This window comes from Phoca vitulina, unplaced genomic scaffold (assembly GCF_004348235.1).
Source record: "Phoca vitulina isolate PV1807 unplaced genomic scaffold, GSC_HSeal_1.0 scaffold9, whole genome shotgun sequence".
Lineage (NCBI taxonomy): Eukaryota > Metazoa > Chordata > Mammalia > Carnivora > Phocidae > Phoca > Phoca vitulina.
In genome coordinates, this window is record NW_022589712.1 from 62,970,448 (window position 1) to 62,984,682 (window position 14,235).

The following is a 14,235-nucleotide window of genomic DNA, read 5'->3' on the forward strand; positions in this document are numbered from 1 at the left end:
CAGATGATAGAAGTTGTTCCCGTATTGCATGAGGGTTGTTCAAGGTTACAAAGAGAGTAGCACTGGAGAGAGGATACAAGCAGGATCGATTTGGGAAAGCATCAGCTCTGACCCTTCATTAGCACTTCTCCCTCAGCCTGTCCTCTTTAATGTTTGTGGTCCCACTGTCCTTTCCAGTGTCTGCTTCTTGTGCTGTGCAAGAATTTTAATTAATAGCTAGATATTGTTGATGTTCAACCCATTTCTCTAACCCAACCTCACTCTTGATATTCAGACCTATATTTCTTACAATGAATACTACCCATGCACAGGCTGTTGGGTTTTTACTTGACTTGTATGTATATCAGTGATATCATCCTCTCTCTGTTCAATGCTTCTTCAAGGAGCAAAACAAATTTCATCTTCTGTGAAATGTCTCCTTATTTCCATCTTCCCACCGTGTCCAGGAAGAGATGATGTGCTGTTCCCTGTGTTTATGTTAGAAGTTATAACATTTGTCTTCTTTTCTAATTGTTCACGTGTGTCTCTCCAACTAGACAAAAAGACTCCTAAGGTAGGAAGTGTCTGTGGTTCACCTTTGTTATTCCAGAGCCTACCTCTGTCTGGCTTCACTATGCCTGCCAGATAAAAGTTTATGTGTGATGTATAATTATGATCTGCTCATCATACTAAAAGTATCTGTTTTCCAGTTCAGAGTAACCACAAACTTTATTTAGCTACATTTGTGCATTTCTTATGTATAGCAAAGTATTTTAATTAAAATATAGTACAAAATAATAGTTTCAGAAAAATCTTATCTTTTACCACTGAATTGGCCATTGAATTTAATTATTCAGAGGAAAAAATGTGGTCCTTTTGTGATAAATTATGGCAAACAAAGACATTACAGAAGTAACTATGTTAATACCATTTTGACGTATGTACCAAGCTTACAGCAAATTGCAAATGTCAAGCCAGCAAGGACCACTAATTTTCAACATGATCTTCTCTGTTAATTTTTTAAAGATCCCAACGTTTGGTTACATTGAGAAAAATTCTTGTCTTTCAGTATATTCAACAAAGATATATCTATAAGATAATCTACTAGATGGCTGTAGAAAATAACAGGTGTAAGACACAACTTTCTACATTGTCAAGTGACTTTAATGAACATCTCACATGCTTGCAACAAGCTGTTAATAAGCTCTGGTTTCTTAGAAAATATATATTAGAAATAAAGAGGAAATATAGTATAGGAGTTCTGAGTTTGGGATTTGCAGTCAGTTGGGTTTGAATCTTTACTCTGCCAATTGCAGCTATGTGACCTTGGGCAAGTTAATTAACCTCTACAAAGCCCTAGCTTCTCATTAAAAATGAAGCTTATAATCGAACCTGCTTTATAAGATCATTGAAATGATTAAGTAGAATAATGCATGGAAAGGATCTTGTGCCACAGTTAAATGGTAACAATATATGAAATTTTATTTTTGCTGTAACTGTGAAGTGACTGTTATTGGAATTATGGTCACAGAAATTTAAGAATGGAAAGGACTTCAGTGATAATTTAAAAACAAATCCCTTATTTTACAGTTGAGGAAACTAAAGTTTAGAACAACTGTGAATCTTGCTCAAGTCTGTTTATGCAGCAATGGTTAAACTGTCAAAGCTTCCATGTGTCTGGAATTGTAGCTCAGTGCTCTTCATACTCTCCAGGAAAATGAGTACTACACTTCATTTTCTACATAATTGATTTTCCATAAACAAAACTGTTTTCACTTCCAGATTATTTTCTTGTGGTCTTTCATTTGATTGAAGAAAAGTAGTAGAAAATTAATAATCATGATATTTGGGCAAATGTGTGATAATTGTTTTGAATGCTTAAATTCACATCTTGTTTATCATCATCCTTCTCACAATTCCCACCTCCCAAAACACCCTATCTCTTTTCAGCTAACTAGAACCAATCCCACCTGAGGTAGTTCACTTCCAGAGACAGATGCACATGCATCCTCACTTAAGGATACTGTTCTAGGACGTGCTCCTCTAGAGCCACACCCCTAACCTGCAATTCCTACTGCAGACACATCAACTGTCAGAATTTGACCACTTGCTCTGATTCTGGAGACTCCTCTACTACCTTTCAAACATCTTACTTTAAATTGGTTCATAAAATGCAAAAGTGTATCTCAAAGAATTTTTATTCTATGTGTATTAACTTCTTTAATTGACTGGCATTGTTTTCAGATCATTTTTTGTCAATTAACTTTGGAGAATGCTTATATTTGTTTTAGTCTGGAGAGTAGTATTAAACAAATATATTGAATTTAAGTGAGCAGGCTAATAGCTATCTGATAAACCTCTAATTGCATACATTTCAATTTTTCTATTTAGATTACTGTATCCTTAGCAAAGCAATGCATTAATCAGATCCCCCCCAAATGGTTGAAATATCTATGACATAGTATACATATCTTGGTTTAAATGAAATTGCTTATATACTTAGGCATCTAGCTTTTTACTCAAAATTTTATCATGATTTCCCATGTAACTATGATTCTAATGTCTGTATAATATTGCATGATATGGTTTGCCCTAATTAACTTCTCTTGTTTTGTGGGGTATTTAGATTGCTTCTAGTATTTTGCTATTATAAATAATGTTTCAATAAGTACTACATATTTAAATAAATTTTTTTATATTTTAATTTCCTTAATATATCTTCATAGAAATATAGTTAAAAGGACAAAGAACATAAACATCTAAAGCATATTATTATTTTTGTCAAATATAATAGGATAAGTGCCCCTCATATATCTGTTAATCAAAAAAGGAAAAGAATATTTCTCACTGTGCTTTTTATTTATATACCTTTCATTATTAATGAAGTTAAATATTCTTTATTTCATTAGCTATTATGTTTCTAAATTAATGAATAATTTATAATTTATTATGAACTCTGCTCATTGAGATTTTTTTCTTTAATTGATTTCTGAGTTTTAATTATTTTTAATGTGCTTTAATAATTTGTTCTGTCTAGCTATTTACTCATCTTTCTCCAAATTACTTTATCAAAGGTTGTTTGCTTATATGAATTTTAGGATAGATTTTTAAATTTCCTGAAGGTATCCTATTGAGATTTTGATAGAAATCAAGTTAAATATATAAATAAATCTGAGAGTAAATAGTTTTTTTCCAATCTTCCCATTCAGGAATTTGTTTATTCATTCCATTAAGCCAAGCAAAATATTGTAGGTATCGTTTATTTTTTGTTAAGTGATTCTTAGTGATCATATTTCACATTTGTTTCTGTAAATGAAGTCATTTTTCCACTGTAATTTCTAATTGATTATTACTTGTGAATAGGAAATCTTTGGTTTTTTTAATGTGCTTATATCCAGACAGTTTATTTGACACAAAAAATTTACTTTTTTTCCCTCCATAAGTTCTCCATATATGAGTCTTTTCTTTCTTCAGCCCATGGACAAAATTTGCTGACTCATATACCCTTACAATTGTGTGAATAATAGTATGGAACAAATTTAGATAGCACATAATTCACTTTAATAGAAAAATCTGCCTACAATTATATTTTTACCAAAGCATAGCCTTCCTCATTTCTCCACTAATAACTCAGCCCACTGAAATCTAAACTGCATACCCAATATCACTTAAATTGCTTTTTTAGTCTAATATTTATTTTCAGTGTATTCACATGCCAAGCAATGTGATAGGAACAGATGGAAATAGCTTGCTATGTCACCAGTGACTTTCCAATTATCAAATTAGTTAATTACTTCATTCATGAAAATCATTTGTTGAATTCCAATGAGCACTCTTCAGGTTTCTTCATCTTTTTGGTGGGTGGGGACCTTTCTTTTTGGTTATCTCACTCATCTTTCCACATTTTCCCATTGTATCTCTGACTGATCTTCAGGGTACTATGATGGCTCATCTACCCATTGCTTAAATATTAGTATTTCTATGAAGGTTTTGTTTGTTTTTCATGATTCCTCCCTTCCCTTCTTTTTTTATATTTTCCCCTTGGGCAACCCAAGCTATTTCATAGCCTCAAATGTATCCAGTATGTGGATGACTTCCAAATAGATACACTAGCTATCATCTCTTTTTAAAACTGCATTTCTAATGGCCTACTTGTCATTTCTAACTTAGATGTTTAAATAAAATGTTTGATCAGTCAAAATTGGGATTATCTTTTCCTTAAAATCACTGTCTTGGTTGGAATTCTTTATTTTGGGTAATGGCATCATGATAGTGATAATAATGATGCTCTATGATAATAATAGTGATATAATAATATTAATATCAATAGGACACACTTATTCAACATTTAATATATTCCAGGCACCATTTTAAGAGTACTACACGCATTAATTCATTAATCCTCACAACAATCTGATGAGGTAAAAATAATTAGTATACTGGTTTTACAAGTAAAAAGAACTAGGCACAAAGAGTTTGAGCAAATTGCCCAAGGTCACTAAAATAAAAAGTGGTAAAATCAGCTTTGAAGTCTTAACATAAAGTCTGTTTTTTTATTTTTTATTTATTTATTTTTTTAAACCACAATTCTGTGCTTCTAAGTTGAAAACATCAGAGTCATCCCTGAGTCATTCCTTCCTCTTATATTACTAAATAATTTACCAAGGCCTGTCAATTAGGTCTCTTACATATCCTTAGCCAATGCCCTTCTCATCACCTCTACGACCGCTTTGTTTTTTCAAGCAACCACCAACTCTTAAAAGAGTGGCAAAGACTTAGCATCTCTAATATTTTATTGCTTCCATGATGCCTTCAACATAGTCAGGCATGATCAAATCATTCCTATGTTTAAAATCTTTCCATAACTTTTTGTTTCCTATAGGATAAAATTCAAACACCTTGGCAAAGTACACAAAGTCTTTTATATTCTAAAGTTGTTCTCTATTTTTTAAAAAGATTTTATTTATTTATTTGACAGAGAAAGAGAGAGCACAAGCAGGGGGAGTAGGAGAGGGTGAAGCAGGCTCCCCACTGAGCAGGGAGCTCAGGACCCTAGGATCTAGACCTGAGCCGAAGGCAGATGCTTAATTGACTGAGCCACCCAGGCGCCCCAAGTTTTTTCTATTTCCAGACATTTCCCACTTGCTCCTCCGCCCTACCACAAACATGTGCTCACAGTTGTATTGAATTACTTATCCTTGCCTAAACATACATGTACATGTGCATATGTGTGTACACACACACACACACACATATCTCTCCAGTCTAATGGAAAAAATATACATACATATACATATATATATCCATAACCATTGGGCTAGGAATTTCTCAGTGGAAAGATTGTATAGTATTCATCTATATATTTTTTTACTTTAACAATATATAATATCCCACACATACAGCTACTCAATAAGTTTTGGTTGAACGGATGAATGAAGGAAGGATACAATGAAGGAAGGACTTAAAAGCTTTAGGTAATCATATTTTATGGTCCATGATGTTCGTTAATCCAGATCAGCCTCTCTTACACCTGAAAAAGGTTGAGTGTGCAAGATGCAGGAATTGGGCAATTCTAGAATATGTACACTATACTCAGGCACCTTGAATACTTACAGGGTAGAAGAGAAATATCTTTACTATTTCTATACTCTAAGTAATGCCATCACAAAGTAGTTCTGGAAATAAAGTATACATACTTATACTTGTATAAGTTATATAAAGATTTCCCCATGTATTCTCAGCTTGTAATTACTGGGGGCTTGCTCTCCATTTGAGGAAGCTGGTTTATGGAAGTTAAATGGATTCCAAATTCACCATCATGGTTGGAATATAGAACTTGTTAAATCAGGAGAATAGTGGCCTCTTTTTACAGTAATTTAGGATAGGTGATGGGTATAAATGACTATAGATGACAATAAAGCTGTCAGTATCAGATGACACTGTGATTCAACAGGCCACACATGTCAGGGACAAGAGGTGTAGAAGCGATCGCTCTGCTTGTTAGAATATTTTTGCCTATACTAAAATAATTTTGAGTATAATTCTCCTCAGTTACAGCCTTTTATTTGAATTTCTACCCTACTGATCCTTTGAACATGCATTTTAATGTGAATCTTACTAAGCCACTTTTAGGTAATAGATGAGGGCATAAAAAAATTCTAAGTAGAAAGAAAAAGAAAGTAAAACTAAGCCAAATCAATGAACATTATTAATTTTTTTCTTACTATAAGGTATTATTGGACTAAACAAAATCATCACTCAAAAATCAAGATTATATAACTCTAAAGAAGGCAGCAGTGACCCAAGTCATTTAGCTGCACAAACATCTGGCAGGTGAAATGACAGCATCTAAATCATACATCAACTACGACGAGAAAAATAAAATTCTTGGACTAGAACAGTTGCTTGATAAATGTATCCTACTTTTCTTCAATGTTTACTTTTGATAAATGGCCAGACTTTGCCATGACTTTGCCTTGACATTTATCTCACAGTCAGTGGCCATTATCTTGTGACAACAATCTATATCTTTCTGTTATCTTGCAACTTATAATTGTTAAGTCTTCTCACTAAAGATTTCCAATCAATTTTGTAGTTTATGACATACAGGACCAAACTTTCAAATAAAGTATTTTAGTTATGCTGCTGTGACTAAAACTAAAATATAATAGGCCTATAGCAGTTTTGTGGCTGTTGTTATATATATATATGGCTGTTATATATATATATATAACATATATATACATACAAAAAGGAAAAATGTTGTGGAAAAAAAAGCAAATACTAATATTTTTTAAAATTCAAATTTCTTTAAATTGCATATAAATTGCTGAGAAAGTTTTTAGATTTGGAGCTCAAAGAGGCATAACAATATTTTGCTCATTAACATACTGATCACATCCCATTTTATTAGATAGAGTAGCCACCATTGCCAATTCCTTAGAGTACTGAGCAAGTTGCCAGGAATATGTAAGCATTGGCATTCCCCTCACTAAACATATTTTTTCCTTCCCCACATTTTGCTGCTCTTGTAGCAATAGGAATGTTCCCAGAGCACACTAGAAATGATGGAATTGCAAGGCGAATCATCTAAGAGAGCATTTTTTTTTTGTTTTGATAATTCATTTAAAACATTTAATCTGAATAACTAGATAATGAATTGTACTAAGAACACCTGGACTAGTCCTCTATGACTATCCAATTTAATTAATTTTATGTATTAGAACCACTTTTACATATATATTTTTTGGAATGTGGATATCCCAGTATGGGATATCAATCCTCAAAGGAAACATCCATCACTTTCCACATGATCCTGTACTATGTTCTCTGTGACCTCCATTCAGCACTCATCCTTAGAAGACAGGTGGTACAGCAGTGGTCAGCTCTTAGATAACTTGTTTCCCAGGGACATATGAGACCATAGGTCAAATGCCATGGTAATCACTTTAATAGTGAGGTATAGGATGTGTTCCCTGTCATAGAGAGCTGGTAAGGACCGGCAAGTTCTTCAGTAGTGGATAAGCTGAGCTAACAAAAATATGAAGTAATTGTTCCACTTTGATGCCAGTATTTCTGGATCTCTACACCCAAATGTCTTGTGCACTTTGGCAGCAATTGTGCCATTATAAATTGTTAATGGATCCCAATATGCAGCAACTCTGATAGTGTAACCAAGAGTTTGCTAGCTTAAACATTCAAGTCATACCTTTGTCTCACTTTGAGGCTTTTCCAGTGAGCTGAAATAACAAAAAGAATTACTTAATTGGGCTTAATTATAAGGTTTTTCCCCATGAGTTACTTTCCAGCCTGAATCTACATGGCAGCTTTTTAAATGTCCTACTCTCGAAGGAATTGGCTGATGTGGTTTGGTGCATCTACCTTGTGCAAAGACTATTGATGACATCTGCAGGATCCTTCTCCGAATTCTCTCTCCAAAGGTAAAACTGATTGCTCCCTACTTGTATACCCCTGGATCCATAACTTCACCCATCTGCAGCCCTGTGATGCTTCATTGTCTTTACTTGCCTCACCCAGTAATGGGGCATTTAGGTTATGAAGTATCTGTATTTGACACCTCAGAGAGTCAGCAAGTTTTCCTATTTCCCATTCTCCATAAATCCACAGATTCCAGGTTCATTGTCATAATCCTACACCAGAAATATCTTTGCTAAGAGCATTCCATAGATAAGGTCTCTTTTCTCTTGAGTAGTATTGGTTCATTTATGAAAAAGTCCAGTTTCAGCTTTTTCTAAGGAGATTATACCAAATTACCTGCTCCCCATCTCTGCCCACAGTATCCTCATGGATCATAGGCCAGCTACTTTAACTCTTTCCTCCCCAATATTAAAAGAGATAAATTAACCGAAGGCACTTAGAACACTATCATAATGCTATTCCAACTGTGACACAATTATAAGTCAAATTATAAATTAATTTAGCCACTCCATTGAAATGATTAAGATCAAATTGAGTTCCAGAGTATAGATCATGCAAGACAGAATACATCTCTGTCTTGCTAGATCATCCATAGTGCTTCTGTTTTCTATAACTTGACAGTGGCATTGGCTCAGTTTTTCTTTTTAGTTTCCTGGGAAGAAGTATTCTGGGAAAGTGCTTCTAATAAAACAGGGTAAGCTAAAAGCCTTCTGAGTTTGTTGATAATTAAATATGATTAGATCATAAGCATCCAAGAGGAGAGGATTACAACATAAATAACATTAACCATGTAGAGTAGCGAGATACTATAAGAATGAAGAACATGAACACAAGGCATTGGTTGGCAGTTACATAACATGCAAGAAAAAGATCTCAGAAACATATAGTGCAAGCCAGTTTCACAAAATAAAATGAGAAAAAAAGAGAATAATATATACAAAGCATCAAGAAGTTCCATGAGACTTTGAATGATTCTAAAGTGATAAGAAGCAGGTTATTCTAAGCAGATAAGAAGCAGATGTTTTTTGGTAAAGACAAATATGAAATGAACAATATAAAGAGTGAAAGAGTTTGTAAAACTAGATACATGAGAAACTGGGAATGCTAAAAATATCTAGAGCAGAGAAGGTTTAATGATCTCTAAAATAATATATGGCACGATCATTAGAATTTACCCATCCCCAGAGAGAATAGAGTTTAAGAAGCATCATGAGACTTTTAAAGAACAATAGATAATAAATTCATTCTTGCCAGGAAATGTGGTTAAATACTAGAATGATCTACTAAAATATGTTGTAGCATCTACTTCAACAACACAATTATAAAGTAGATTAATATTCATGTACCACAATAGGTAAATTCTAAAATGAGATATGCAATATGTCCTCTCCTATTTCCATAGCTCTGTGATAAAATCCATGAGATTACTAGTGAACTGAAAGTTTAATACTAGTTAGATATAAAATACATTGTAATGTGTATTCACATGCCTATGTTTATGGACTTCTATAACAATTTTGCCAAAACAAAGCAAAACAAACCAAAATGACAACACTTATTTACTTTGTTTAAACTCTGTTTCAGTGTTATAAAGGTCTTTCTTATTAACTGAATTCTGTCATTTACGTGCAATAAATGCCCAGCTAGTAATTCTTCTGTAGATGCTGAGTTCCAAATAACCTTTAATAGGAATAAGACAATAAGGATTTCCTTAAATATTTAATTTATTTTTGAATATTATACTAACATTAATGATGTTAGAAACACCTAATTCAAAATAATCTTTGTGTATTTAATGGTTCTAAGTGTTTTATGTTGTATAATTAAATTTAAATTAATATGTAAATGTTATTGATGAAATACTTTTTGGTCCTTAAAATGAATTTAACTAGGTGTTCATATTCTGTGGAATACTCAGGGATTAGATAGTTATTGAATTAAAGAGTTTATTTCCAAGAAAAGGCCCTCCATAAGTGAGTTTGCATCTGTTCAATTTGACACTAAACAGAGTTTTTTTTTTAAGATTTTATTTATTTATTTGACAGATAGAGAGAGAGCACAAGTAGGCAGAGTGGCAGGCAGAGGGAGAGGGAGAAGCAGGTTCTCCACCGAGCAGGGAGCCAGACATGGGGCTCGATCCCAGGACCCCAGGATCATGACTGAGCTGAAGGCAGCCGCTTAACCAACTGAGCCACCCAGGCGCCCCACTAAACAGAGTTTTAATTCAGATCAGGACCATTCCTTGTGTTTAAATAATTGAGTGAGAACAAGACAAAATTTTGTCAGATTCTGCTTTCACCAAATGAGATCTCTTAACAAAGAAATTATGTTATTGTTCTGTCTAAACAATAAACACAATGTGTTTTTATGCATGTCTTTTAGTATTAAAGTTACTGAAGTTTAGTATTAAAGTTCAACATGTGATTATAGAGATATGTGAGATTATAAAATGAATACTGAAATATATTTGAGCATATTTACCTCATAAGCTTACTCCAGCCATGCTGCCATGATGTGGAATATTTTGGCAACTCCATTTTAGGAACTGTTTTTAGAGATCGGATATGACTCACAAAAGAAAATCAGTCTCGTTGCTTTATTTTCACACTTTGAAAAAAAAAAAGAGGTAACATTTTTCCATACGGAGGAGATATTGTGGGGCAGGCTGAGAAATCAATCCACATACAAAATTCAAAATAAGAATCAGAAATTAGTGGTTTTCCAAGGTAACACCAGTTAGAAATGAGCCTCAGAGTGAAAGGTAATGTACTGTGATGGACAGTTGATTTAGATGATTTTTTAACTCCCTTTCAACCTTAAGATTCTGTTGTTACTGTTATTTTTTCCTGATTCAGAATTCTGTCACACTCCACCATATCAGTTATTCCTCCTGTCTAGACACCGATGTGTTAAGTGACCGTTACTCCTCTGCAGCATCTACATGGTCCAAAGTTAAGTCATTGCTCCAAAGCAGAACGCTGCTAGCCTGCTCGTCTGTGCACGCGCATTGTGCAGCGGGCAGTCTAACATTATTCTCTGACTTCCAGCAAATCGAGTCAGTTGGGATGGAGGCAGAAAAATGAGTTTAGAGAAAGTTGGCACCAAAAAACAAAAACAAAAACAAAACACACTGGAATATTTCGAGAAGATGACCTGCAGCCAATCTATCTACTAAAAACACAACATATTATACCACATTTAGCAGAAAACACATTCTTCTTCAGCATGACAAACACTCAAGGCTTTTTCCATTTTAGATCTCAACATCCAGTGTCCTCAACACACATTTGTTTTTATATCAAAGTTCTTCAAATATCGATGATTTCCATACCTTTTTACTAAGAAATACCACATATAGCAAGATATTAAAATTTCATATTATATGTTCTATTAACAGAGCTAAAATCTATTCCTATATTCTCCATGTAAATGCAACTGCTTCTACTGTTATTATAAGTAATATATGTTTGTTTAATGTATCATTAGTCACAATATGAAAGAGTGGAATATTTTGCCTTTGAACCCACCTTCAAAATTCAGTTTCCAAAGTGCACAGATTTCTACTGAATAAGGATGATCGATACAACTAATATCATCACTGTGAACCAGGCAAAGCATTCAGGACACAAAATAACAAGAGGTAAAACTTTGCCAGGTTTTTCATTTGTCTCCTCCACGTAACAACATTGCTAATGCTAAACACACATTACTAAGGGGTGCTACTGCTTGGTCTCACTACATTAAACATTTATAAATTCATTACTTACTACTTCAAACATTCATTTATATTTTCTTACATGGAATTATTATGCATTTAGCTTTTATTCATTTAAAAAAGTTCCACTGCATTAGGTCTTCAAAGGGATTTCCAAAGTGTTCAATTACTTCTTCTAACTGTGGCTTTTTCTTTTTCTTGGAAAAAAGCCAGGTTCCCAGTCTTTGCACTTTCACTCTTACTCTCTTCATCCACTTGTTTCAGGGGTTGTGAAAAGAGGTTTTCTTTCATGACTGCCTCAACAGTGAGGGTTCCTTTCTGGCTTTAAAAAATTCAAGCTTAAAAAAAATTTAAACTGGCATCTTTATAATGCCGTAGTTTTTGCTCAGTGAGGAATCAAACCCTCTGAACAATGAATGCTTGTGTAAAGCAACTATTCACAGAAGGTACTGCCTTCTGGGGAAAGGGAGAAGTTTCTACCTACTGACAAATGGGAGTAGCGTAACAGAATAGAACTGAACCCAATGCAGAGTGCCTCACGTTCCCAGTGCTGAAATACGGAGATCAGTTACAGCCCCTCTGCTACTGACCCATTCTAAAAAGAATGCTAAAGAATATCAAACAAGATCAAGAGCAGTCCAGATGAGATCATGTGAATTCCTTTTAAATGTCTTTAATTTACAGATTTTTAAAATGTTTGGAGAGGCTGGAGGCTTATCCACATGTGTGAAGTAAAACTCGATGACTGAACTCTAGTGAGAGTCTGAGAGACAAAAAAGAATAAATCCTGAGAAAATTGTCTAGTATATATAAATAGCTTTAACAGTCACTTCAAAATTTAGTTTTATATCATTTAGATCATAAGACTTTCAAAGGCCCCTGAAAGAAATACGGACCTAACGAATCTTGTTTGTGTCATCTCTCTCCCAGTTTATTGGCCCCTCTCACCCTATGAAGGACATAAACCTATTAGAAAGAAATTAAAAAAGAAATGTTTTGCTTTATCTTTCTCACTAAAAGAGTGAGCCATCATGTCTGCTGGTTTGTGTCTAGGTGAGGAAATATTTCAATTTCTTCATCTTGTTCTTGATTCCATTGGTGAAAAAAGGGGACAGGGTGTGGAGAAGTTGACAGGGTTGGTGTGCTTTCACTTTCTGGGTTCTCCTGTCTGCTTCTCCCCCTTCTCCTCCTTCTCATTTCAGTCCCTCCCTAGTGCTGCACAGGTGGGGCTACAGTGATCTGTGGAGACCTTAAACTGGATTTACAAAGGAAAGGGATTGAGGGAATGCAGGGGAGGAAGGTGGCAGCAGACATGAGACAAGAGAAGGACTGGAGTGGGGATGTGGAGAGACAAGCGGAAGCTTTCAGGGAAGAGACATGGGAAATTTTAGAATAAAGTTGGTACCGTATATTCCTTCCGGTCCGGTCTTATCCTGGACCCCACTGTTAGTAAGTGGTAAAGTTAAGACTAGGAAATGTCGAGGTCTTTTCTATTAGAGCACAAACACATCAAATTTCTTGGACATATCTTGTGCACAGACGCCTGGGGCACAAAGGGATACATCATTATTTTCTTTGAACATGAACCAAAAGAAGCTACTTTTTGGTTAATTCTATTCCTTGAAAAGGAGAAAATTATCTGGTGATCTTATATTTGGTCCCTTAAGTACATATATGGAAGGTGGGAAAGGTGAAACCTTTACTTTAGATTCTTTCCCATACTTTTCCTTACGTTAAATTATATGTATTTGTAGAAGTAGCCTTTGATTTCTCTCCCTCTCTCTCCTAAAGATTTCCTCCCCTAGAGTCTAATGGCATGTACGGTAATTACAGTTTTCTTACAGACAGCATGAGATGTAAGGGAGGCAGGGTGTAGGGAGTCTTCGTAGATTGCTGAACACACCTGATTTATCCAGAGTGGTGCTGCCTCTTTTGATGTCTCATATTCAGTTTTCTCCAACAGCAGCGTTCCATGTATATACTGCTTTTCATCCTGTGCTTCCATTAACTTTTGGTAGCAAAAACTGTAGCAAAGAATTCCCCCAATTCAGCCTTTGGAAGGAAGAGATTTCAACCCAGTTTTAGGGGCTTGAGAAAGAACAATTGAGAGCTTTTCAAATATATGTTTATAAAATCAACAAATGTAAATTTTGCCCATTATTACTGTTGATATTGTTGAGTTTCTTGGAAGGGAGTGGCAATATTACTGCTTTAGCAATTCGGTTTTTATTTTTCTGTCTGTTTCTTTATTATTCAGAGAATGGGTGTGCAACATGTGGTTTATGGAGGCTTTTTTTTCTGACTTCCAGAATCGTCTGGTTTACTGCTCTTTAGCACTTCCTAATGTTAGATAAAAAATGAAAGAAGTGAACACAAACTAAAATAGGTTACCGCTCTTCTAACTTTTTGAACATTAGAAAAAGACAGATAATAAAAACTAAAATGCAGTTCTCATATATCCAAGCTCTCTTTTATCATTATTTCCATACATAATCATGAAGTATGTAGATTGTAACCGTGTGAAATATAATTACTGTATTAGATGGTTAATTAGAAGAGTTTCGGTTTTTAGGTATTAGATATATTTACTTATATTAAGTTTT

General features: G+C 34.3%; 1 protein-coding gene across 5 annotated transcripts in view; it reads right to left on the reverse strand.

Annotated features, from left to right (window-relative positions):
- Positions 1-14,235, reverse strand: part of FUT9 (fucosyltransferase 9) — a 180,927-nt gene that overhangs the window by 119,403 nt on the left and 47,289 nt on the right. For 2 of the 5 annotated variants that reach the window (XM_032408220.1, XM_032408219.1), the window contains exon 2: positions 10,399-13,684. The exons of 2 other annotated variants lie outside the window; for them this stretch is intronic. The gene's annotated coding sequence lies outside the window, so the exon portion shown is untranslated. The remainder of the gene's footprint in view (positions 1-10,398; positions 13,685-14,235) is intronic. One more of the 5 variants, XM_032408221.1, reaches the window with a different exon arrangement.